Source organism: Piliocolobus tephrosceles, chromosome 2, assembly GCF_002776525.5.
Source record: "Piliocolobus tephrosceles isolate RC106 chromosome 2, ASM277652v3, whole genome shotgun sequence".
In the NCBI taxonomy this organism is placed as follows: domain Eukaryota; kingdom Metazoa; phylum Chordata; class Mammalia; order Primates; family Cercopithecidae; genus Piliocolobus; species Piliocolobus tephrosceles.
This window is the reverse complement of record NC_045435.1, coordinates 109,617,331-109,643,280: the sequence shown is the minus strand read 5'-3', so window position 1 is coordinate 109,643,280 and position 25,950 is coordinate 109,617,331.

The window sequence follows — 25,950 nt, the reverse complement described above, 5'->3', positions numbered from 1 at the left end:
GTGACATGTAGTGGTCATGGAAGACCTCTCTACGGGGTTGACCACTGAACTGAAACCTGAAGGATACTGCCATGGAATGAATGTGTCCCCACCAGATTCCTGTGTTGAAGCCCTAATCTCCAACGTGATGGTATTTGGAAGTGGGGTCTTCGGGAGGTGATCAGGTCATGAGGGTGGCAGTCTCATGAACAGGATTAGTGCCTTTATAAGAAGAGACATGGCCAGGCGTGGTGACTCATGCCTGTAATCCCAGCACTTTGGGAGGCTGAGGTGGGCAGATCATGAGGTCAAGAGATTGAGACCAGTTTGGCTAACATGGTGAAACGCAGTCTCCACTAAAAATACAAAAATTAGCTGGGCATGCATGGTGGCGTGCCTGTAGACCTAGCTACTCAGGAGGCTGAGGCAGAAGAATCGCTTGAACCTGGGAGGTGGAGGTTGCAGTGAGCCGAGATCATGCCACTGCACTCCAACGTGGCGACACAGCAAGACTCCATCTCAAAAAAAAAAAAAAAAAAAAAGAAGAGACATGAGACCTGGTGTGGTGGCTAACTCCTATAATCCCAGCACTTTGTAAGGCCGAGGTGGGTGGATCACGAGGTCAGAAGCTCGAAACCAGCCTGGCCAACATGGTGACCCTCATTTCTACCAAAAATACAAAAATTAGCTGGGTGTGGTGGCAGGTGCCTGTAATCCCAGCTACTCAGGAGGCTGAGGCAGGAGAATTGCTTGAACCCAGGAGGTAGAGGTTGCAGTGAGCTGAGATCACTCCATTGCACTCCAGCCTGGGCAACAGAGTGAGACCCCGTCTCAAAACAAACAATTAAATAAATAAGAGACACGAGAAAGATGATTTCTCTCTCTACTACATGAGGATATAGCAAGAAGGTGTTCACCTGCAAACTAGGAAGAAGACTCTCACCAGGAACTGAATTTGCCAGCCCTGTGACCTTCGACTTCCCAGCCTCTAGAACTGTGAGAAGTAAATCTCTGTTTTTTTTTTTTTTTTTTTTTTTTGAGACAGAGTCTCGCTCTATCTCCCAGGCTGGAGTGCAGTGGTGCGATCTCGGCTCACTGCAAGCTCCGCCTCCTGGATTCACACCATTCTCCTGCCTCAGCCTCCCTGAGTAGCTGGGACTACAGGCGCCGCCACCACGCCCGGCTAATTTTTTGTATTTTTAGTAGAGACAGGGTTTCATTGTGTTAGCCAGGATGGTCTCCATCTCCTGACCTTGTGATCTGCCCGCCTCAACCTCCCAAAGTGCTGGGATTACAGGCGTGAGCCACCACGCCCAGCCGTAAATCTCTGTTGTTTAAGCCACCCTGTCTATGGTTGTGTCAGGCTGTTTTCGCATTGCTATAAAGAAATACCTGAGGCTGGGTAAATTATAAAGAAAACAAGTTTAATTGGGGCATGATTCTGAGATAGTACAGGACATGTGGTGCTGGCATCTGCTTCTGGGGAGGCCTCAGGAAGCTTACAATCATGGTGGAAGGTGAAGGGGAGCAGGCACGTCACATGGTGAGAGCAGGAGCAAGAGAGAGTGCAGGGAGGTGCCACACACTTTTAAACAACCAGGTCTCATGAGAACTTACTATTGTGAGAATAGCACCAAGAAATTCATGAGTGATCTGCCCCCATGATCCAAACACCTCCCACCAGGACCCACCTCCAACACTGGTAGATTACAATTCAACATGAGATTTGGAGGAGACAAACATCCAAACTATATCAACAGTATTTTTTGTTATAGCAGCCGGAACTGTCTAGGACAGATATAGAGGAGCCAGCTTAGGAAGGGCCAGGGAGTCTTCCAGGCAGAGGGAACCAACTCTTAAGAGCAGAGGCCTTAAGGCTGGAAGAAGTGAAGTGGTACGAGAAAAGGGTCTCATGTGGCAGGGGTGGCCTGAGCTGGGAGAAGGTGGAGGGAATGAATAAAAGGAGCAAATGACCTAAGGCATAGGAGGCCTAGACAAGGAGTTTGAGTAGTGCTCTCAGTCTCAGGGTTTTGGCAGAGGTTACTGCCCCTGGGCAGATGCATGTCTTTGTTGCATGATGGCAGTGTAGATGGAGAAGGGAATGCATAGATAATTTTGGAGGGAAACCAGTTGATGGATTGGGTGTAGTGAATGACAGAAAAGAACAAATCAGGGCTGGGCATGGTGGCTCAAGCCCGTAATCCTAGCACTTTGGGAGGCTGAGGTGGGCAGATCACCTGAGTTCAAGAGTTTGAGACTAGCCTAGCCAACCTGGTGAAACTCCATCTTTACTAAAAATACAAAAATTAGCTGGGCTTGGTGGTAGACACCTGCTCAGGTCCAGCTGCTCAGGAGGCTGAGGCATGAGAATTCCTTGAACCCGGGAGGCGTTGGCTACATTGAGCCAAGATCATGCCACTGTTCTCCAGCCCAGGGAAACTGAGCGAGAGTCTGTCTTAAAAAAAAAAAATAAAAAAAAATCAGGAATTGTCTCTGTGGCATGAGCAGCCAGGTGGATGTGGTACCAATATCTGGAAGTGAGATATCTAGAAAGAGGTAGCATTTAAGGCATGAGGATAGGAGACCAAGTGGGAGTGGGGAATAGAGAACTGCTTGGAAAACAAAATAAAATCAGGGAAGTCTCCAGATAAAATGTTTCAAGTAGTTGGAAAGTCAACCAGATAAAATGCTGCAGACAGCAAGGGGAGCAGACTGAGAAATCATTAGTGTTAGCACTTACTCTTCCATAGCCCTCAAAGCTTGTCTAACAGTGATTCTTTTCTGCCTTTCTCCTTCATTATTTGATAAATTGCTAGAGGGTTTGGACCTCCTTTTAAATTCACCTTTATCTCTCTGGGCACAACAGGGTGCCTTCGGAACAGGGTAGACTGCACAGTTCCTGACTGAAAATAACACTAGAAAGGAAACACCCCAAGGTGCTATCAGCAATAGAAGGATGCCAGAAGGAGATGGAAGGGCCTGGACTGCTCCCTAAAGAGCCCGACCCAGAAGCGGTGTGTAACAGGTTCCACTCAATGCCTTATAGGCTGAAAATTGCTCTGTCTTCTCAGAGCTAGAAAGGGTGTTCAGATAAGGCAGGGTGGGACCCTGACTCATGGACACACAATTAGCCGGCTTTTGTCTTTGAATCTGACTGGAAGTGACTCATGAGCTGGAAAAAACCCTTTGGAAACAAATGAGGGGGAAAAAAAGGAGGGTAAGCCACGACTGCATTTTACTCTCAGTTAAAATGCGAATCTGCTGTCCCATAAATATAGAATACTGTACATTTCCTCAGCCTCCCTCCCACAAAGACCCAGGGGAAATTATTAAGCCTGACAATTCACTCATTTTCTCCAAGATTTTTATTAAATGCAATTTAGAGGGGATAAAGTTTCTTCTCTTTTCTCTTTCTATTCACTTGAATAAGCCTTAATTACCACTAGGGTACAATAAATGGGCTTCTAGAAGTCTGTGGCAATTGGCGATGCTTCCCCTTTAAATTAACCAGTTGAAGTCTCCAGTTTCAACAGCCACCAGGGCACTTCCTGTCCACTCACAACTTGCTGAGTGCAATCAGAAGAGCATTTATTGAGCACCTCGTTATGGGGCACTGACGTATACTGCGGGGGATAGAAGACTTTCGGGGGTTTATAATGGGAGCTGGGGAACTCTTTACTGTGTATGTTAAACTAGTAAATGCCATGGTGGAATTTTTGGATTACAAGCAACAAAAACACAAACTAATTTGAACAATAAGAGTTTGTGGCAAAAAATAATGGGTTGCCACAAGGAATCGGGGGCAGGCAGGGCCTTACCAGGGACACAGGAACCGATGCTGCCAATAACATCAGACTCCTGTTGGCCTCAGCTCTCTCTCCCAGCCTGTCGGGCTGTGGCTCAGGCTCTTATCTTTGTCTTTTGCTCGATCTTTATCTCTGTTTCTGTCCCTGTCCCTATCATGAGTTCTGCCTTCAGATTGACCTTGCCTCTCCTCTCCTGACCATGGGAAACATGGTCATGTACATTATAATATCTTGCAGTTTTAGCCCTGGGGAGAAACTGACTTTTTCACTTCCAGTTTCAAAATTTTCCAAGAAGGCCTTTGATTGGATTCAAATATGTCAGCTCTTCCCGCTGGGACCAATCCCCTGTGGCAAGGTGGGGGAGGGAAATTTGAGAAAGGCCGTGAATGGTCCAGCTTAGGTCAGAGGTACAGTTTTCACGTCTCCACCCCCGTCCCCCCCCCCCTCCCCCCCCCCGCCCCGTCAACAAAACAGCTCTGCCCTGTAAGCCTGTGGGTGTGGGTGAAGGTGGAAGTGGGTCGGAAGAGGCTGCGGGCTCCACAGAGCCAGGAGGGTAGGGGGAAGGGCAGAGTTAAGGAAACAATGGGTCTAGCACTTCTACTGACCTTGTTTTCAGAAACAACCACAGGGCCTCTGGCCCGAGTGGAACTTGACTCATGAAGGCGAGCGACCTGACTATTGAAAAAGGAGGTTTCTTATGAAATCTGAATTTCACTTAATCCTCAGAACAACTATTGAGGGAATTGTTACTACTCCCATTTTAAGACGCGGGCTGTAGACAGGGTAACCACCGGGTCCACACTCACACAGCGAACATGTGGTGGGGTAGGGCTCAAGTCCAGGCGGTTCCAAAGCCCCCCGTGCTGTTTGCTCCCACCAAGCCCACTCTGCGGGGAGAAAAACCACAGGCCTCGGAGGAGGAGCAGCTCCTCGCAGTGGGGTGGGGCAGAGGCCAGCGCGAGGCCTTGTTCGGTGGAGGATTCCACAGGCCTGGAACGGAAAGGACTGGAGCTCTGCAGGCAGGCAGAGCCCGGGGCGCCCAGTCCCCCCAAGCTGCGACAGCCAAGCCGGTGGGCATGCACGGCGGGGCCTGAAGGAAAGGTCCAGACCCGGTGGGAAAAGCCACGCCCCGGTTGGAGCGCTTCCTTTCAGATCTCGGCCTTTAACTGCAATTCCATTTTAAGGGCAACCCTGCCCGGTTCACACCTAGCCTTGAAGATGACAGATTGCACTGTGAGCAATTTGCGGGGTGAGAACGGGAGCCTACGACTCTGCACCTGCACCGCCAGAGCCATAAATGCAGCAAATCATGGCCCATAAAATGTCACCACTGCTGAGGTGCAATTTTCCAGGGGGTCTTCTGCAGAGGGAACTCCACCACGGAGAGCGACCCTTGGCTCTGCAGCCTAAAGAGGAAGGCCCCTGCAGGGTGGGGGAGGGAACAGGGAGGTCTTTCTTCCCATCCCCTTCGTGCCACTGCTCCCCGCTTCGTGACCCCACTCTGCCACGTGGTATAAGCTTCCGGGGGGCGGCATTAGTTATTTCTGCCTGAGGAGTTTTTGACCAAACGTAAACATCAGAGGAGCGGGAACCCAAGCCCCGCCTGGGCTGGGCGGCAACGACCCCGACGCCGCGGCGGCAGAGCCGGAGCTCGAAGCAGCAGCGGCGGCTGCGAGCCGCCCCTCCCCCGCCAGGCTGGCGAGCCCATTTTCGCTTGGCCGGTCTCCGCGCTGCCGGATGGATTGCGCCCCACCCCCGCTCCTCTGCTCAGTCATTCAGACTTGGAAAGTCAATAACACGCTGACATCATCAGGGGTTTGTGTATTATTACACGGCTACTTTCCAGAGTACCTGGCATTATCTAAGAGAGGAGCACTCCGGCTGCCCAAGAAAGGGCCTGAACTGGGAGCTTGGCGGCCTCGGGGAGGGGCGGCTGCTCAGAGCCAGGCCTTTTCCTAGTGGGGAGGGCATCCACAGGGCACAAATTAGAAACAGATTATGAGCTTTGCTGCACTAAATGCAGATGCACTTTAGATATCGATACGTGCTTCATTTTGGCTTCGGCTGCACTTATAAATCATCCTTAAGTGACCTCTATTTCTACCAAAGACATCCACTTGGTATTTAAGAAGCATTCTTAGTGATCCTCACAAAGGAAAAAAAAGGAGACATCTTCTGTGACAGGAAGCCAAAGGCTGGTTTTCTTTCTTTCTTTTTTTTGAGCCTCTTGGAGTGTGTGTGTGTGTGTGTGTGTGTGTGTGTGCGCGCGCGCGCGCGCGCACGATTCTCTGTTATGTAATCGCCATCACGGGTGATTAGGTCTTCTAGGTCTTTCCCTCCAGGGCTGAACTGGATGGTTTGGTTGCTGTGTTTTTCTTAAGCCTCACACAGGGCAAACAAACACACATGAAAAACATGTCCCAGATTTATGGCGCAAAACTGCTCTCCAAGCAAATTGCCTTAGAAGACTGTCTCAGCTTTGGAGGAAGGAAATAGATGAATTTGTTGCTAATTAAGACTCCTTATCTTACTACTCTGGCATTTCCTTTTTTCTAGAACGAGTTTTTAAAAATAATTTTATGTATTTTAGATGTTCCCTCGCCTCCCCCTTGCTGTAATGGTACTTGAAATAGCTTAAATAACTAATTGTATAGACAACTGTACTTTTGTTCTACACACACACACAAACAGCCCCCCCCCCCCCCCCCCCCCCCCCCCCCCCAAAAACGTGAAAGGCTCATACAACATGGTACCTTTTCTGTTTAGCTATGCAGGCTATTTCCTTCTTTACACACACAGGGCTGATGTCATTTAAATTCTCTTAGCATCTTGAATTGCAAAAAATGGAAGCCAGCTGAAAACTGGCTACCTGGAGAATTACAAGGGGAGAGAGCTGTTCTTTGGCCTCATCTTAATCTCTGTGTACCTCAAGCAGGGAGTCATCTCTGATTGATAAAAGTCTTTAGAGCTCCCCAGAAGGAAGCAAAGCAGACATGTTTTTCAACAATGTAACAATTTCCCTATGTGTACTTGATCATTTCGGGAGAACTTGTAGTAGATTATGACTGCTTCCCTCCAGATGGTCTGAAGGAAAAACTCTCCCACCAGACTTGCACTTCTAAAATCACTTCCCCAGGCCTGGCCCTCCCACCCCACCCCCATTTCCCCTTTCGGAGGTGCAGGCAGCTGGGGAGGCCTGGAGCACCAGACCTCCAAGATGGTCCAGCATGTGTTGAGTCTGGAGGCTGAAGCTGCTGAAGTGGGGAAGGGTGGGGGTACTCGCTTCCAACTGAGAACTATTTACCTAGGGGGTTTCCTTCAGCTCAGAGAGGAGCATGCAAACCTGACAGTCTGTCTCTTTGGTTCTCAAGATGAAGAAGCTCGTCAGTCTCTAAGCACTTCCGGTTTTTAGCCCAGCAGATCCTCTGGTCTTTGCCTCAGCCTCTCCCAGACACAACTGCCTAATATAGGGATCCTTGCTAGGGAAGGACATGGGCCACTTTGCTTTGGTGCTGAGCTTCCGCAGCGGGCAACGGACTTCCTACCCTAGAGTTTCTCCCTAGGCAGGCGAGGACAAAGGCTGGAGGATCAGCTTGGATAGAAGCTGATAGGTAGGAGGCTGGCTACCAGTTGCCAAAGTTCAGCACCCCTAACTAGAGGCTGACAAGGTTCTTTGCCTAGCAAGGAACCTTATATTTGGCAGAGGAGGAGAGAATTCAGTGAAGAGGAGCCATGTTGGGGGGACGGAGGAGTAGGAGTCTCTGCCCTGGACAAGCTCAAGTGCGTTGGAACAGGTAGACACAGAAACGACCACCTGCGAGCATGCCCTCTGCCCTTCAGTGAGGGCCTCGAAGGGGCGGGTCTTCCTGTGCTGGGGCAGGGAGAAGGAACTCCCGGTGACCGTGGCATCAGGCTGTGCCTCCCACAGCTGGCCCTGGAGGAACCTTGGTAATCTGATGGGTTAGGAGTGGTCCTCCTGGAGTGACACTATTTCCCCCATTCCTCTGGGCCTTTACTGCCAAATATTTGTCAGCTGTAAAGAACTGGTTGCATTTTGATTCACAGGCTTGTCTCTTTCAGGCGGTCCATGTGACGATTCTAGACACGGACATTCAGTTATCAAATACAGCATCCTCCAATGTACCCCTTGCTTTGATAAAGACCATGGCAATGCTTCTTAAACTACCGCGGGCAAGATTTTTAATCTACTACCCAGTGATATTTTTGTTTCTAAAAAATTAGAGAAATAAATTAAAACAGATGTATAAGATACAAGCCAATTTTTTATTATTAGATTCAGAAAATTACATGACAAAATTACCCTGTCAAACTGTTATGGCTATTTCTAAATGTTATTCTCAGTTGCTATGCACATCTCATTGTGGAATGCAACAAACAGTTGTTGAACCTGGGACTACACTTCGAGTTGCACTGGTGCAGACGGTGAACCTGGATTTAGCTCCCATTTGTATTTAGGTTAGCCTGAACAGTATTTTTTTTCTTCTTCTTCTAGAAAAACTGGATTAAAAATCCAGAGGATTCACAGGAAAATCCAGCTTTTCCTGAAAAGTAAAAAGCTGCAGGCAACATGATCCTTGTCAACAATTGGGTGGGGCTGAATAGCAGCTGCCTCTTTGAAACCCAGCACACAACCTTCTGTTGCCTACAATTCCAGCCTCTCCCTCTTTTCTTACCCATAGGCTGGTTCCCTCGTTTAAGCTACCTGCTTGGCTGCAAAAAGCGTTTGAATCGGTGTATACCTTAGCAGGATATCCACTTGAAATGAGCTGCTTGGATATTTTTCTAGCCTTCCCACAGGGAAAGACCACTCTGCAAAGGTCAACAGAACCCATCCAGCGTGGTTCCGGAACTGGAGGCGGCAGTGTAGTCCAGAGTTGCTATGAACCACTGGGTGTCCTAGATATTCTCTAGATAAGTGGATCATATACTTCACGTCTATACGGGTTAAAATCTTTAGATGCTATTTTGATGAATACAACAATTCATTTAATAATTTATAAGTGTTACTGAATACCTGCTAGTTTTTTTGTTACTTGATTTTTCTTGGTTAATAGGTATAGAAAGTAAAACTATGACTGCTTTTATTTTTAAAATGTTCAAGAAGGGATACCTCCTTATGAAAAGGTTAGGGGACTGCTATTCCATAATAGTTGTCAGCATCATACTGTTTTGTGCATGTATCCCCTAAAAGAATCTTGAAAAACAATGTATTCCAGGCTCGTTTTAAAAATGATATCTACAGTTTGGCATCCTAAGTGAAAGTTGTTGCAAAGGAAATAATATCTAGTATATTGCAAAAAGTTGACATTTTAGCATAACATCACTTTAAAAAATGTATCCAATAGGATCCAAATACCACAGCAGTCAGATACCCATCATTGTCCACTTAAAAATATCATGAGCAAGCTCTTCTTTAACACTGGCAGGTTTTATATCATTTTTTTCCTCCTCGAATTGATCTTACATCTCATCAACAAAATAAACATCAATTTTAATTTAAAAAATATGTGTGATTATATGGCTCTAAGAGTAAATTTTTTTTTTTTTTTTTTTTGAGACAGTCTTGCTCTGTTGCCCAGGCTGAATGTAGTGGTGTGATCTCAGCTCACTGCAACCTTCACCTCCTGGGTTCAAGTAATTCTCCTGCCGCCTCCTGGGTTCAAGTGATTCTCCTGCATCAGCCTCCTGAGTAGCTGGGATTACAGGCATGTGCCACCATGCCCAGCTAATTTTTGTATTTTTAGTAGAGACAGAGTTTTACCATGTTGGCCAAGCTGGTCTTGAACTTCTGACCTCAAGTGATCCGCCCGCCTCAGCCTCCCAAATTGCTGGGATTACAGGTGTGAGGCACTGCGCATGGCCAAAGTGTTAACTTTTATTGATAATATATATCTTAATGAGGAGAATATGGCTTTTCTTCTAATTAGCTTATGTAGCCATGGTTGACTAATATTACCTGTTACTAGACTGACAAGTTCAGCATCAATTCTGTTTCTAATGTGTTGTTCACATACGTGCATGCATGTGCACAGACATACTCAAGCAACTTGATCACATACATAGGTGATATAAGTAGTTTTTAAAATAGCAATATTATCCCCGGATTCTCCAAACTCCTTCTGAATCATTTGCCAAAGATCTCATGGCTTGCCAGAAATCAGTTGTGATTGAACTCTATTTCAGTCTTGTGGAGAGCAAAGAATAAGAAGTCATCTGATGAGCAAAAGTACTTATTTTAAGTCATTGGAATTATTCTTCCTCTTTTTTTTTTTTTTTTTGGCAGTGTTTTACTCTGTCACCCAGGCTGGAGTGCTGTGGCGCCATCCTGGCTTACTGCAGCCTTAACCTCCCTGGCTCAAGCCATCCTCCCACCTCAGCCTCCCAAGTAGCTGGGACTACAGCTGCATGCCACCATGCCAGGCTAATTTTTGTATCTTTTTTAGAGACAGAGTTTTGCCATGTTGCCCAGGCTGGTCACAAACTCCTGGACTCAAGCAATCTGCCTGCCTCAGCTTCTGTGAGCCATCATGTCTGGCCATCTCCACACTGATTCTGAGACTTAGTTCTTCCTTTGCTGGCGCTCATGGTTGGGGCCATGCACCACAGTAGGATGTAGAATGGGTCCAAGGTATGCATTGCTTCAGTAAAGTAGAAGGCAGGAGATAAAGAGGTCATCTTGATGCTAAGCTCTTTCTCAGATAGTTACACATATAAGTTGAGGAAATTGATTCCCTTAAAAGTGGCCTTTTCTGTGTACCCTTTGGAAAGTCTTCATGTATCCACAGTTTGAAGATGGCTGCCCTAGAAAAAAGTCAGTTCTGGGTTCTTGCAGTAAACAGGAAATCCATGGAGGTCAATGTAGCCAGTGATTGTACTAATAACACATTAAGTTTGAATGGTCGGCCCAGTTGTATTTTGTGGCCCATTCTACAGGAGCTGTCTGTTGGGGTTCCGCTTAGGAACTGCGAAGGGGATCTTTGCTGGGAGCCTCTGGCTCCTCGTGCGGCTGCTAGTGGTTGGCGGCTAGACTAGCATTTACCACACTGGCTTTTCTCATAGCTACGGTTTGGCTTAGGATGTTATTAGCTTGGTTCTTCCTTTTCCACTGAGATAATTGCAGTGAGAATAACCTGGATGTCGTTATGCTCCTCTTCACCCCACCCTTTCCCTCTACCATAGACTGAGTTGAAGAACTATTCCTATTCCTTCCTAGTATGTCACCTGTCTCTCCTCACCCTTCATCCCCCATTGCACAAACCACCTTCTCAGGTTATTGTTGTTTGGAAGAAAATAGTTCAAAGTGGGCCAGGTGTGGTGGCTCACACCTATAATCCCAGCACTTTGGGAGGCCGAGGTGGGCAGATCGCATGAGGTCAGGAGTTCGAGATAAGCTTGGCCAACATGCTGAAACCCTGTCTCTACTAAAAATACAAAAAATTAGCCAGGCGTGGTGGTGCACACCTGTAGTCCCAGTTACATGGGAGGCTGAGGTAGGAGAATCACTTGAACCCGGGAGGTAGAGGTTGCAGTGAGCCGAGATTGTACCACTGGACTCCAGCCTGGGCAGCAGAGCGAGGCTCCATCTCACAATAAACAAAGAAACAAACAAACAAAATAAAATAGTTCAAAGGAAACCACAAACTCTTTTTTTTTTTTGAGACAGAGTCTCGCTCTGTTGCCTAGGCTGGAGTACAGTGGTGTGATCTCAGCTCACTGCAACCTTCGCCTCCCGGGTTCAAACCTTTCTCCTGCCTCAGCCTCCGGTGTAGCTGGGACTACAGGCATGTGCCATCATGCCTGGCTAAGTTTTGTATTTTTAGTAGAGACGGGGTTTCACCATGTTAGCCAGGATGGTCTCTATCTCATGACCTTGTGATCTGCCCATCTTGGTCTCCCAAAGTGCTGGGATTACAGGCGTGGGCCACGGCGCCCAGGCTAAGCCACGAATTTCTAAAGGAGATAGCTGGTAATCCAGCGTGCCCTTTTATTCTTCTTCTTCTTTTTTTTTGAGACGGAGTCTTGCCCTGTCACCCAGGCTGGAGCGCAGTGGCGCAATCTCAGCTCACTGCAAGCTTCGCCTCCCAGGTTTATGCCATTCTCCTTCCTCAGCCTTCTGAGTAGCTGAGAACACAGGCGCCCACCACCACACCTGGCTAATTTTTTGTATTTTTAGTAGAGACAGGGTTTCACTGTGTTAGCCAGAACGGTCTCAATCTCCGGACCTTGTGATCTGCCTGCCTCGGCCTCCCAAAGTGCTGGCATTACAGGCGTGAGCCACCGTGCCTGGCCCGCCCTTTTGTTCTTTACTTGTATTTTCTTCTTTGTAGTTCTGGGGCTTTGCAAGAATTTCCAATAAGAACTAAAGCAGCCTCTGGAGGGTAAGCCAGTCTTCCCTGCTCCTGGCTATGTAATCTGTTCTCACCAATGAGAGTACTGAGGGCTTTAAGCAGTCATTTCCGACTGGGGGCAGTGGCACAGGCCTGTAATCCCAGCACTTTGGGAGGCTGAGGTGGGCAAATCACCCAAGGTCAGGAGTTCGAGACCAGCCTGACCAACATGGAGAAACCCCATCTCTACTAAAAATACAAAATTAGCCGGGCATGGTGGCGGGCGCCTGTAATCCCAGCTACTTGGGAGGCTGAGGCAGGAGAATCGCTTGAACCCAGGAGGCGGAGGTTGCAGTGAGCCGAGATCGCGCCATTGTATTCCAGCCTGGGTGACAGAGCGAGACTCTGTCTCAAAAAAAAAAAGTCAGTTCCATTCTGGAGTCACCTTAGGGATTTGGGTCCATTTTTAGGGTGTACCTGAGAAATTCAGTCTAGGACACTTGAAATAATTTTAAATCAAATGTATTCTCTTAGATGGTGATTGGAGAGGATGAGATCACTGGAGGCTGTGTACAAAGAGAAGAGAGACAGAAAACAAAACCCAGGGATCATATTAAACTAATACTTAAAAGGATCACCTGCAAAAGAGATTGGGAAGAAATAGCCAGAGAAGAGTGAAAACCAGTACTTTTTTGTTTGCCTTTTTTTTTTTTCCAAGGATATTAAGGGTAGTAAGAGAATTCAACAGTGTGAAAACAGCTAACAGATCACAGAAATAAACCATTGGATCTGGCCTAAGGGGATGAGTGGCTGTCTTGGCAAAAGCAGTTTCTGGAGAGAAGTAGCAGGTGGGAAAACTACAGTGGGTGAGAAGAAAGTGGCTGGTGTGGCCATGGAGGCAGTGATTGGACACAACCATTTATTTATTTATGTTTGTTTGTTTGTTTTTTGAGATGGCGTTTCGCTCTTGTTGCCCAGGCTGGAGTGCAATGGCGCGATCTCAGCTCACTGCACCCTCCACCTCCCGGGTTCAAGCGATTCTCCTGCCTCAGCCTCCCAAGTAGCTGGGGTTACAGGCATTCGCCACCATGCCCAGCTAATTTTTTTTTATTTTTAGTAGAAACGGGGTATCCCCATGTTGGTCAGACTGGTCTCGAACTCCTGACTTCAGGTGATCCGCCCGCCTCAGCCTCCCAAAGTGCTAGGATTACAGCAGTGAGCTACCGTGCCTGGCCGACACAACCTTTTAATAAAGGTTGCGTTGTGATGGAGGAATATATAGATATATATGAAGACGGGCACTGTGTCGGCATACTAATAATGCTGATGATGGCAAGGAGCCAGTAGAGAGGGAGAGCTTACAGCTGTGAAGAGAACAAGGACAAATAATAGTGGAAAGTGAAAGAAAATGTCAGAAAGGTTGCAATCTAGAGGGGAGTAAAATTTATGATGCATTGAAAGTCTCCCCCACTTCCTTTTACATAAAGATGAGAGAATAGAATGTGGAAACGAATATGTCTCCATCATTGCACTGACAGGGTGGTTTTCTGTTTAATTTGCTCACTTGTTTTGGAGCTGTTGCAGGGGCACTTCACATATTTAGCTCTGTATTTCCACTTTTTTTTTTTTTTAGGTGGAGTCTCACTCTGTTGCCCAGGCTGGAGTGCAGTGGCATGATCTCTGCTCACTGCAGCCTTCGCCTCCTGGGTTCATGCGATTCTCCTGTCTCAGCCTCCTGAGTAGCTAGGCTATAGGCATGCACCACCACACCCGATTAATTTTTTTGTAATTTTAATAGAGATGGGGTTTCACCATGTTGGCCACGCTAGTCTCGAACTCCTGATCTCAGGCGATCTGCCCACCTCAGTCTCCCAAAGTGCTGGAATTACAGGCATGAGCTACTGCGCCTGGCCTGTATTTCCACTTTCCACTTCTTCTTCTTTTTTTCTTTGTCTGTTTGTTTTGAGACAACATTTAGCTCTTGCCCACCAGGCTGGAGTGCGATGGTGTGATCTTGGCTCACTGCAACCTCCGCCTCCCGGATTCAAGTGATTCTCCCGCCTTGACCTCCCTGAGTAGCTGGGAGTACAGGCGCCTGCCACCACGCCTGGCTAATTTTTGTATTTTTAGTAGGGACGGGGTTTCACCATGTTGGCCAGGCTGGTCTAGAACTTCTGTCCTCAGATGATCTACCAGCCTCGGCCTCCCAAAGTGTTGGGATTACAGGCGTGAGCCACTGCGCACAGCATTTCCACTTCTTAACTTCTGCACTTAGTAGGCATTATGATTAGTGAGTATAATTGTAGTATTTATTTATGCAATCAAAGTTATTTTTTAAAAAACAAAAGGGTAGAGCATTAAGCTCCACTTTTTTTTTTTTTTTTTTGAGACAGAGTCTTGCTCTTGTCACCCAGGCTAGAGTGCAGTGGCACAATCTTGGCTCACTGCAACCTCTGCCTCCTGAGTTCAAGCAATTCTCCTGCCTCAGCCTCCCAAGTAGCTGGGATTACAGGCACCCACCACCACGCCCAGCTAAATTTTTTGTATTTTTAGTGGAGACGGGGGTTTCACCGTGTTGGTCAGGCTGGTCTTGAACTCCTGACCTTGTGATCTGCTCACCTCGGCCTCCCAAAGTGCTGGGATTACAGGCGTGAGCCACCGCACCCTGCCTAGGCTGCATTTGTAAGACAGAAAACAACAATAACAACAAAAACAACCCACCATGGGCCGGGCGTGGTGGCTCATGCCTGTAATCCCAGCACTTTGGGAGGCTGAGGCGGGCGGATCATGAGGTCAGGAGATGAGACCATCCTGGCTAACACGGTGAAACCCCGTCTCTACTAAAAATACAAAAAATTAGCCAGGCGTGGTGGTGGGCACCTGTAGTCCTAGCTACTTGGGAGGCTGAGGCAGGAGAATGGCATGAACCCGGGAGGTGGGGCTTGCAGTAAGCTGAGATTGCGCCACTGCACTCCAGCCTGGGCGACAGGGCGAGACTCCGACTCAAAAAAACAAAAACAAAAAATGGAAAAACCAACCCAGGACAGAGGATGAAAGATAAAGGAGAGCAGTTCCTACTCTCTTCTACTCTAGCAGTTTCTACTCTCTTCCTACTCTAGCAGTTTCAAGCCTGGCTGCTCATTTCTCCATATGCATCACAGTCAATTAATCATCAATCAATCAGTAAACAACCCAAGTGCATTATTAACTGGCTTCACTTTTCAGGTCAGCTGTTCTAGGTTGGCTGCATACAAACACGATTTTAAATTTCTTATTTCCACAGAGAAATTCAAAGACCGACAGTTTATGTGTTCAGAATCCTCATGATGTAGACACATCACTCAAAACACATTGTAGAGGTATTGAGAAATACAAGTCACAAGACCAATGCAAAATATTAGATGTTCTCCCCCAGATGCTTTAGCTTGGGGTTTGTTTTTGTTTGCCACGTAGCTTTACTATTGCAGAACAGTTTTCTGATGTGCTTCCTCTTCTAGGATGCGGATTAGTTAAGAATCAACCGCAGTAAGAATATGGGCAGTTATATAAACTGTGTCCAAGTGAGAACTCCCTTGGTCCAGAAGACTGTCGGCTGTTTTAATTGAATCCATTTATTAGCCTGTCTCATCAGCACATACTCCTAAGACTGTGTACAAGAATATGAATACATATCCAGGGCTAGACAACTCATGATTTTGTTATTAAAAGAAAGTCGCTGGTAGAATTCCATGCATAAATATTTGAGCAGAGTTACAGAGGGACTGGCAGGCTGCATTCATTCAAATTGGCTTTACTGGTCAACTTTTCAGTTGAAGCCTCTGTGAAATCTGCCAAAAGAAGAGTGAAAAATCAAGCTATGTCCCAACGTGTAACTTGGAAGTATCCTAACTATTTGCGGGGCAGCTCTTTGGCTGGTGACCAGATCTGGTCAATTCCTTTCTAAAATGGCCCCTGCATCTGTCTCATTTTCTTCATTACTTCTATTACCAGATGATCCAAGCCTTTATATCTCACCAAGCCTTCCCAACTGGTCCCTGTGCTTCCAGGCCCTCCCAACTTCAATTCAAACTCTGTCAAGGTGATGTTTTTTAGATCACCACTCCCCCTTGTTCATTTCTTTGTTTAAAAATCTAAGTGCAAATTCCGGTATATTGTGATTAACGCTTAAGAATGCCTGTCTTTGAGAGGAAGCTGTTATAATATTAATGAACAGTGCTAAACACACTGTGCATTTCTACAATTTAATCTTTGAATGTATGTTACTAGATTAGCTCCCTCCTCCTTCTGTGTGATGGTATCATGCATAGAGTCAGTGAAAACCTTATGATGTTGTGCATGGACTTTGGCAACATGTAAATAATGTGTAAAGCAAGTTTTTATGATTAAGGAATCAAATTTATTGAATTTTATTATTGAAAGTTGAAACTTAACATGTGTGAACAAAAGCCAATAAAAGAATATAGTCTTTTCATGGACAACAACAACAATAAAACTACGTGCCTCGGTATTGTTTACTGAATCAAGTAGGAATTTTATTTTGAAGCAAGATTATTTATTAGCACAACTAAGACCGTACACGTTGATTAAAAGTAACATAAAAAGTAGAGAGACTCGGTTCTTTCTAGGAAATGTCAAGGAAGAAAGGCATTAAAGAACTATGAGAAATGAAAAAGAACGTAGTTCAAACCAGGCTCATCCAGGGCCTGGTGCTTATATGACTGTGGGAAGGCCTTTTTAAAAAAAATTAGAAAGTACATAAATACAAAATTAGGTGTAGGTCTTGGAAGGAATCAGCGCTTAAGCTTTATTAGCTTAGTAGTAAATCTGCCTCTGGGTCAAACAAACATGGCCTAATAACTGAGTTTATTTGTTTTGAATATTCATATTTGGATCAAAGTGATACAGTCATGTGCTATCAACTCAAATTGTGCAGAAAAGCTTATAACAAGATTCTCTGGTCCCCCACCCTCCTCTTCCTTAGTTCCAGTCCCAGAGACAAGCTATTTTTGCTTTATTATTTGGTGTTTATCACAAAAGGTTTAGTAATATATGCTCATAATTTTTTTTTTTAATGATTACTCAATTTAAATAGTACCTATTGACTCATTGCTATGGCAGATGAAGATTTATCTTATTTTATGCCACCTCCTCTCAATGTTTGGTAGTAATTATCATTGCTTTTTAGCAATTATTATTGCTTTTATTAGTGTTTAGTAGCTTAGTCTAGTAACTAGTTTAATTTTAGTTTTGTGTAATTTAGAAATTGCTCCATGATCTAATTCCACTGTCATTCAATGTGTAGCATCTCTGCTGGTTTCTTTTGTTGCTTCCCTTGCACACTAGATTCATAGTGCCCCTCTCTTCCAGCCCCACCCCCTTTGCCTATTGAAGTCCTTTGCATCCTTCAAAGCCTAGATCAATTCTTACCTCATCCATAAATCTCAGCTGTTCCAATAGACTTTGGTATCTCTCTTTGAATGCTTCTCACTTGACTTCTGCAACACGCAATTTAGCACTTAATTATAAAGCTTATTGTTTGTTTTTGAGCCCAGTCCCCTCCCCCTCCCTGGAGCCAGTCACTGTATCTGTTGCAAGGCTAGCTCTCAATAAGTGTTTATTGAACTGAGTCATTCTGTTCTCTGTTTCAGATTTGTGAGTCTTACCTGACTCACTAGATTATAAACGCCACATATTCTTGCATTTTCCCATAGTGTAAAACATAGAGTAGGTACTCAATAATAAATAATTGTTGAATAATTCTGATCTTTTTCTTCATCCACATTATCTTGTAGCATTTCTCCTGCATTTACTGTAAGGTAGGAGAGGGTAAGTGAAAGCATACTATTTAGTTTGAACTTTGGGCCATATTTTTAAAAATATATTTTATCTGACTTTTCTTTGTGAGCATAATTCTTGTTCCTCATTCACTCACTAAGCTCCCAAGAATGTTGTTAAATATGGCTTAAAAATTATCCTGCAAGGCAGTTTTTGTGTGCAGAAAAGATTAGTGAGTATTTTTGCTTTAAAAATTAATAATCAATTAATTAATGTTACAAATCCATACATGTAGTTCTTTTTAATCTTTTAAGTTCAGTTTATAAATGTTATTTTTCTGTTTATAAATAGAGCAAATTTTAACAATCATTTTTAAGGGGGCCTTTGACTAATATTTGATCCTTTTTACAAACTTAAATAAACAGCCTGGAACACTTTAAATTTCATTTATAATTTAAATGTGCTTGATTTTCCTTTTATAGACTATAGTTGTTTGTTTTAACTAACAGACCCTTTCTAAGTATTTAAATAACTGTTGTAAATCTAACAAATCAAATTCAGCTATGGGAACACTAAAATCTCTTAAATCTTCCAATATTATATAATTAAAATTGTGTAAATCTAAACTCTAAATCAATAACTCAACCATATATTTTAAGTTGGAATTATAAGGCTGAACTGTTACATGAAGAGGCCAAAGTCTCATGTGACTTTTTAAATTCTAAATATTCACATATCCCTTAATAACAAAATTATAAAGATTACAGGTTTGATTTTATTAAACATTTATCAACTCAATTTCCAAAATTTATGGGAATTAAAACATGCTTATCTGGCTGGTCATGATAGCTCATGCCTGTAATCCCAGCACTTTGGGAAGCTGAGATGGGAGGATTGCTTGAGGCCAGGAGTTTGAGACCAGGCTGGCTAACACAGTGAGACCATGTCTCTATAAAAATGTCAAAGTTTTTTTTTTTTTTAAAGATGCTTACCTATTATGAAGCAAATGTATTACCCTGATGTATTTTGGGGATTGCCCTCTGTCTTAGTCAATTCCAGCTGCTATAACAAATTACCATAGACTGGGTGTGTTAAATAGCAGAAACTTTTCTCACAGGTCTGGAGCCGAAAATCTAAGATCATGGCACCAGCATAGTAGGGATCTTGGTAAGGGCTGTCTTCCTGGTTTACAGATGACAGTTTTTCATTGTACCCTCACTTGGTGGACAAAGAGATCATATCTCTAATGTCTCTTATAAAGGCACTAATCCTATTCATAATCTAATTACCTACCAAAGGCCCCACCTTTAAAATATCATCACATTAGAGATTTAGACCTCAACATATGAATTTTGTAGGGACACAAAATATTCAGTTTGCACCACCTTTCTACTTGATTTTGGGAGTTGCCTTCTTGGCTTGCTGAAGGCACTTAATGCCTGGAAAAGATGGCCTGGGTATTAGTAGAGCCTCATGTAGAACTAAAATGATCTGGCAGGCCTCTTTTCATAGTTGCTGGGTAAATGGCCTCCATTTGTGGTGATCCAATGTACACTAGATTCAGCTGAAGCTTTTCCTAATTTTGTCTGTCAGGGAAGTCTGTTACTTAACTGGTTTTTAGATATGCAATCTGCAATATCTAGTTGTACCAAGCTAAGGCAAGGACTCAGGAAGCAGCCATGCTGGACTGGATTTTTTCATTTTTTTGGCTCTTAAGTTATGTAAATTGTAAGATCGCAAATCTTAAGATCTTGAACCTTATATTGTAAATCTTTGCATCCAACTCTTAGAACCTTTGAACTGGATAGTATCAGGCATTCTTTTAATATGTTTCTTGTCTAAAAAAAGCCCCAAGTTTTACACTTTAAAATATTATCCAGTTGAATTAGGAATGTCTCTTGGCTTTGGCGCAGCGGTCACAGTGTCTGAGCACGTTCTATTACTAGATGTGAGCTGGGCATAGGTTTATGAAATAAAATCTAGAAATGGGCACGGTACAAATCAATGATTATTATTGGCTCTGATTCACCCGGGCTGCAGTGGGGAACAGAAACCTAACAGCGGAGCAGGATGCTGCCCCAGCTAAGCCTGTTAACAACTATAGAAAGTCTGTAAAAGGACAGAGCCTGGCTTCCTCTGGGACTTCATCTAGAGGTCAGGAAAGGGGTCTCTATCCTACAGGATAATTTTCATAGTATGGGGTTCATGTCTGCCTTGTTTGGGGTAGTATCCTCAATGCCCAGAACAACGCTTTGCAAGCCATTCATCAAAATATTTTGAATGGATGGATTGATGGATGGATGGCAGGCTGTACCAGGCAGGCCCTCTCCTGTGCATGTAGAGGACATGTGTAGAGGAGATTGTTTATATAGCTACCATTTGACATGGAGCTAGAACCCAGTAATCTGCAAAATTCATGAGTGGAGTAGAAGCAGCTGGTTGACTCAGAAAGACCTGAGATGGTTTTTATAAACACTCAAGGTAATACAATAACAACAACAACAAAGTAAAAGCCCCAAAGCTTTGCTGCCATGGGCAAAGAGGCTTTCTTTTTTCTTTTCTTTTCTTTTGCTTTTTTTTTTTTTTTTTGAGATGAAGTCTAGCTCTTGTCCCCCAGGCTAGAGTGCAATGGCGCGATCTCGGCTCATTGCAACCTCTGCCTCCCGGGTTCCAGCAATTCTCCTGCCTTAGCCTCCCATGTAGCTGAGATTACAGGCGCCTGCCACCATGCCCGGCTAATTTTTGTATTTTAAGTAGAGACAGGGTTTCACCATGTTGGCCAGGCTGCTCTTGAACTCCTGACTTCAGGTGATCCACCCACCTCAACTGCCCAAAGTGCTAAGATTACAGGAGTGAGCCACCGCATCCGGCCGCAAAGAGGCTTTAATGAGGGCTTTGATGTGATGAGTATGATGTGTGAATCACAATTTTAAAAAGCGATCATGATTTTCTTTCAGTCATTTTCTGATATTTTCTTATGGGCATGGATGAGTGTAACCTATGCCTGTGACACCAATGAGGGCAGACAGGCAGGCAGGATGCCCTGTTTTTGCTTGTGGTTACCGAAATAGCAAGTTTCCAGTCTGATTTTCTCCCTAGGCTCTCTTAAATGCCATCATAAGTATCACTGCAGACAGGGAGCAAACTGGGTATAGAGATTGTCTCCAACACAGCAGATGGATTCCTGTTTTCTTACTATATTCACTGCTGTATCATTATGGAGGAAAGCAGTTGAACAACAAGGAGCAGACATATGAAATAAAGTCTTTGTTACCGATAGGCAAATAAGTGTATTAATTTTGTGAGATGTTGCAAGAAGAGGAATGATAGGAATCACATCCTAGTGTGTGTGGGTATGGGAGACAGATTAAAAGGCATTCTTAGGAGGAGCAAGGATTTCAGGAGCTACTAAATGATAAAGTGTGAGATCTTAATCAGAAAGATGGTACTTTAAGTATAGGATGGGGCCTGAGAAAAATTATGGAAGGGTTGTATGAGTGGTTTGGAGCGGGAGGGGGTTGGAAGTACAGAGGGGACTCCTGGGGAACGAGATAACTTGCTTTTGTTCAGAAGCATTAGTCTTTAATGTTGAGGGCGTTTGAAAAGACCTAAGATGTAAATCATATTAAAAATCAAACCAGCAGGTATTTTTTTTCTTTTTGAGGCGGAGTCTTGCTCTGTCATCCAGGCTGGAGTGCACTGGTGCGATCTCGGCTCACTGCAACCTCTGCCTCCCAGGTTCAAGCGATTCTCTTGCCTCAGCCTCCTGAGTAGCTGGAACTACAGGCGCCCGCCACCACGCCTGGCTAATTTTTGTATTTTTAGTAGAGACGGTGTTTCACCATGTTGGCCAAGCTGGTCTCGAACTCCTGACCTTAAGCAATCAACCCACCTTGGCCACCCAAAGTACTGGAATTACAGGCGTGAGCCACTGCGCCTGGCCAAGTATTTTTTTTTTTGTTTCTTCGAGCATGAGTTGCATGCAAGGCACTGAAACATTCTGTGTTTTTCCCCTTTTGTTGCATGTTCATGGTTGCTTCTCCTGAACGTGCACGGATGAGAAAAGAGGAGTTAGACTATGTCTGCATATGTTTGGCCATTTTTTATCAAAGGGACACAGATAGTCAAAGACTGAGCCAGCCTTGAAAAACAATGCATTTGTGGACTCTATTACTATATTTATTCCTATAAATGAAAACTTAAGTACTATGATACAGTAGCTATAACGTTCCCTACAGCTCTTCACAATATGGCAATTACTGAAATGGGTTCTTTCCCATTATGCAGCCCCAAAGCAGTGAGATCATGAGGTAGGCGGCAAGAGAAAACAATATTTAATTTGTCCTAGAAGGGTGCCATGGGAATAAAAATATTCTCCTTTTCCCTGAGGTTTAAATACGTGGACACAACCAAAAAATACAGGAGTGATACTGCACACCAAACAAGCCCACATGTAATCGCCTAATTAAATCATTTTCATCTAATGAATATAAGCACAAAATAAACTGGCATAGCAGCGAGTCAGGGAGTGATTCCAATGGAAGCAACTGCAGAGGTGGTGCTGCCGTGCCGGGACTTGCAGAGCCTTTCTGCTTATTTTCAAGTAACACCCGTGCTGGCACCTTAGCTCCAGGTGAGTGGGTCTGAGAAGGCAACTCTGTCTGGCAGTCTCCCAAACAGGGTTGGACCTCCTATGTACCTTCACCTTTTGCCTGGGGAAAGCTGAGTTTTACCGAGAATGCTGGGGAACATAGCCTGGGCTAAGTGTGTTCCCCAGGGCTGTGTTAGGGGTTTCCCCAGTTGGCCTGGAGTTTGTCAATAACGGATTATTTACAAAGACAAATCCCAGGTTCCTTGATCTTGGTAATGGTAGATGGAAAAAGTTTATGGTGTTATTCTGTGTTGCTTTAACATGAGATAAACAATGAGTTGCCTTCCGTCTCAAAATGGTAACGGATATTTTGGAAACATTTTGAGAACAATTTTTCAGCCTTTACTATCTTGTTTGACTTCTTCCTTTAAAACAATCTTCTTGGCCGGGTGCAGTGGCTCATGCTTGTAATCCCCGCACTTTGGGAGGCCGAGGTGGGTGGATTATTTGAGGTCAGGAGTTCAAAACCAGCCTGGCCCACATGGTGAAACCCCGTCTTTACTAAAAATACAAAAATTAGCCAGGCGTGGCGGTGAGTGCCTGTAATCCCAGCTACGAGGGAGGCGGAGGCAGGAGAATCCCTTAAGCCTGGGAGGCGGAGGTTGTAGTTAGCTGAGATTGCTCCACTGCACTCCAGCCTGGGAGACAGAGTGAGACTCCGTCTCAAAAACAAAAAACATAAAACATTTTCTTTGCCTCTTGCCCCACCTATAGAAAAAAAAAAGGAAAAAACAAACAAGAAAACAAACTAAAATAAGTTGACCACAAGGACCGCTTAGTGCATTTTACAATGGAAGAAACTGATTTTGGAACTATTCTGACATGTATTGACTGACAACTGGGTTCTGCCACTCACTAGTTCTGTGACCATGGACAAGTTCAGTTCTTCATCTGTAAAATAGGAATGATAAAGCAGATTCAATGAGACATCGTATGAAACATGTAGATAGAGCAGTTCTTAAAGGAAGATTGGTTTCCTTGGCTGAGAGGTGCATACTCTATTTATGGGCGGACATCCCTTACTTTCTAGATGCTTCTGTGACAGGGGATTCCCATCTTGTCACATAAGCAGGAAAGTCCCTTCTTAACTATGTGGATTGTAGGGGTGTGAGAATATTTCTTTTTCACCACTGTGGCAGTGAGGGTTAGGGGAGTCCCTTTTCACCCCTTTATTTATGTTTTATTTTTTGTTTTTCTTTTGAGACAGAGTTTCACTCTTGTTGCCCAGGCTGGAGTGCAATAGCAAGATCTCGGCTCACTGCAACCTCTGCCTCCCGGGTTCAAGTGATTCTCATGCCTCAGCCTCCTGAGTAGCTGGGATTATAGGTGCCCATCACCATGATCACCATGCCTGGCTAATTTTTGTATTTTTAGTAGAGATGGGGTTTTACCATGTTGGTTGGCCAAGCTGGTCTCGAACTCCTGACCTCAAGTGATCCACCCGCCTCTGCCCCTCAAAGTGCTGGGATTACAGGCGTGAACCATCGTGCCCGGCGCACTCCTTTAATAATGGAAAAGAGGGGAAAGAAAGCGTGGAAAAAGTCACTTCTGGGCAATGTAGTGCAGAGCTTGATGGGAGTGGAGGCAGACTCCATTCTTGCCATGAGTTTTGTGTCTCTGGAGGGGAGAGGGCTGGTCTATTTCTAGTGCATATTTCACTATAGGCTGACCCCTCCCCATCTTGTACTGTTTCCCACTTACCCCCACACATCTTTTAAAATCGGTAATATCAACACTTCCCTGGGTTCTTGCTCCTGTACCTCTCCTCTTATTAGCCATTGATCTTCATTTGTGTTTGCAGGATATGCCAGTAATGTGGAAACAATCTTATTTCTAGCTAAGGGAGATCTGAAAAACTTTATATAACACATGGGAAAGTCACAACCCTCATCCTTGTGGACCCTGCTGCCTAGTGGACAGAAGTGAGTATATGGGCACAGGTGTGAGGGAGGAGAAGCCCTGGGCCTTTGGGCAGCCATGCGACTTAAAAAAGAAAATGCAGAGTTGACAGTTGGATTTAAAGTGTTTGTGCCAGTCAGGCCCAGTGGCTTACTCCTGTAATCTCAACACTTTGGGAGGCTGAGGTGGGTGGATCACTTGAGGTCAGGAATTTGAGACTAGTCTGGCCAATGTGGTGAAACATCGTCTCTACTAAAAATACAAAAATTAGCTGGGCATGGTGGTATGCACCTGTAGTTCCAGCTACTCAGGAGGCTGAAGCAGGAGAATCGCTTGAACCTGGGAGGTGGAGGTTGCAGTGAGTCAAGATTGTGCCATTGCGCTCCAGCCTGGGCAACAGAGTGACTCTGTCTCAAAAAAAAAAAAAAAAAAAAAAAAAAAGAAAGCAGTTGTTTTCAATCTGGACAGCATATAAGAAAGCTATGTGGAATCTTTTAAAATATACTATGTCAGGATCATACCTCCACAGATTCTGATTTCAAAATCAGTATGGAAGGGAATCTGGGCATCAGGGTTGTATAAAGATCATAGGTGATTTTAACGTGCAGCCATGTTTGAGAATCACTTACTGCTCTACTCTTCCCTCCCTTTTCCTTTTCTCCTCTCTCCCTCCTTTGTTTTAACTCTAATCCAGTGGTTCTCAACCTGAGCTGTACATTAGAATTACCTGGGTAGATACAGAAAATTCAGATGCCCATGCTATGCCCAGACCAATCAAATAGGAGTTTCTAAAGGTGGAACTCAATAATTCATAAATTTCTTTTCTTTTCTTTTTCTTGAAACAGTGTCTCTTTCCCTCACCCAGGCTGAAGTGCAGTGGCACAATCTTGGCTCACAGCAGCCTTAACCTCCAGGGCTCAAGGGATCCTCCTGCCTTAGCTTCCTGAGTAACTGGGACTACAGGCATGCACCACTGTGTCCAGCTAATTTTATTTTTTGTAGAGACAAGGTCTCTCTATGTTTCCCAGGCTGGTCTTGAACTCCTGGGTTCAACTGGTTCCCCCACCTCTGCCTCCCAAAGTACTGGGATTACAAGTGTTAGTCACTGTGTCTGGTTAAACATCTGTAAATTTCAAAACTTGTGATTCAATTGTACAGCTCAGATTGAGAGGAAGATTGGAGGAACTAGATACACTGTGACCGTCAGGTAGAGACCAAGTTAGCAAAGCAGACCGAGAGGTGGGATTAGCACAGAAACTGGAAGAAGATAGGGTTCTTAGGCATTTGGTATAAATGGAGCCTTCAGTACAGTGTTGATGAAAAGTAATGATAATGTTTCATTCCTGACTTTAAAGAGGATACTGCCAACATTTTCTGATAATAGGTACCATGCCTAAGAAGATCCCTTCTGTTCCCTTACTGTGAGTTTGTATTATGTTGAATTTTATCAAATTCTGTTCCTGCATTTATTAAAATGGTCATATGGTTTTCT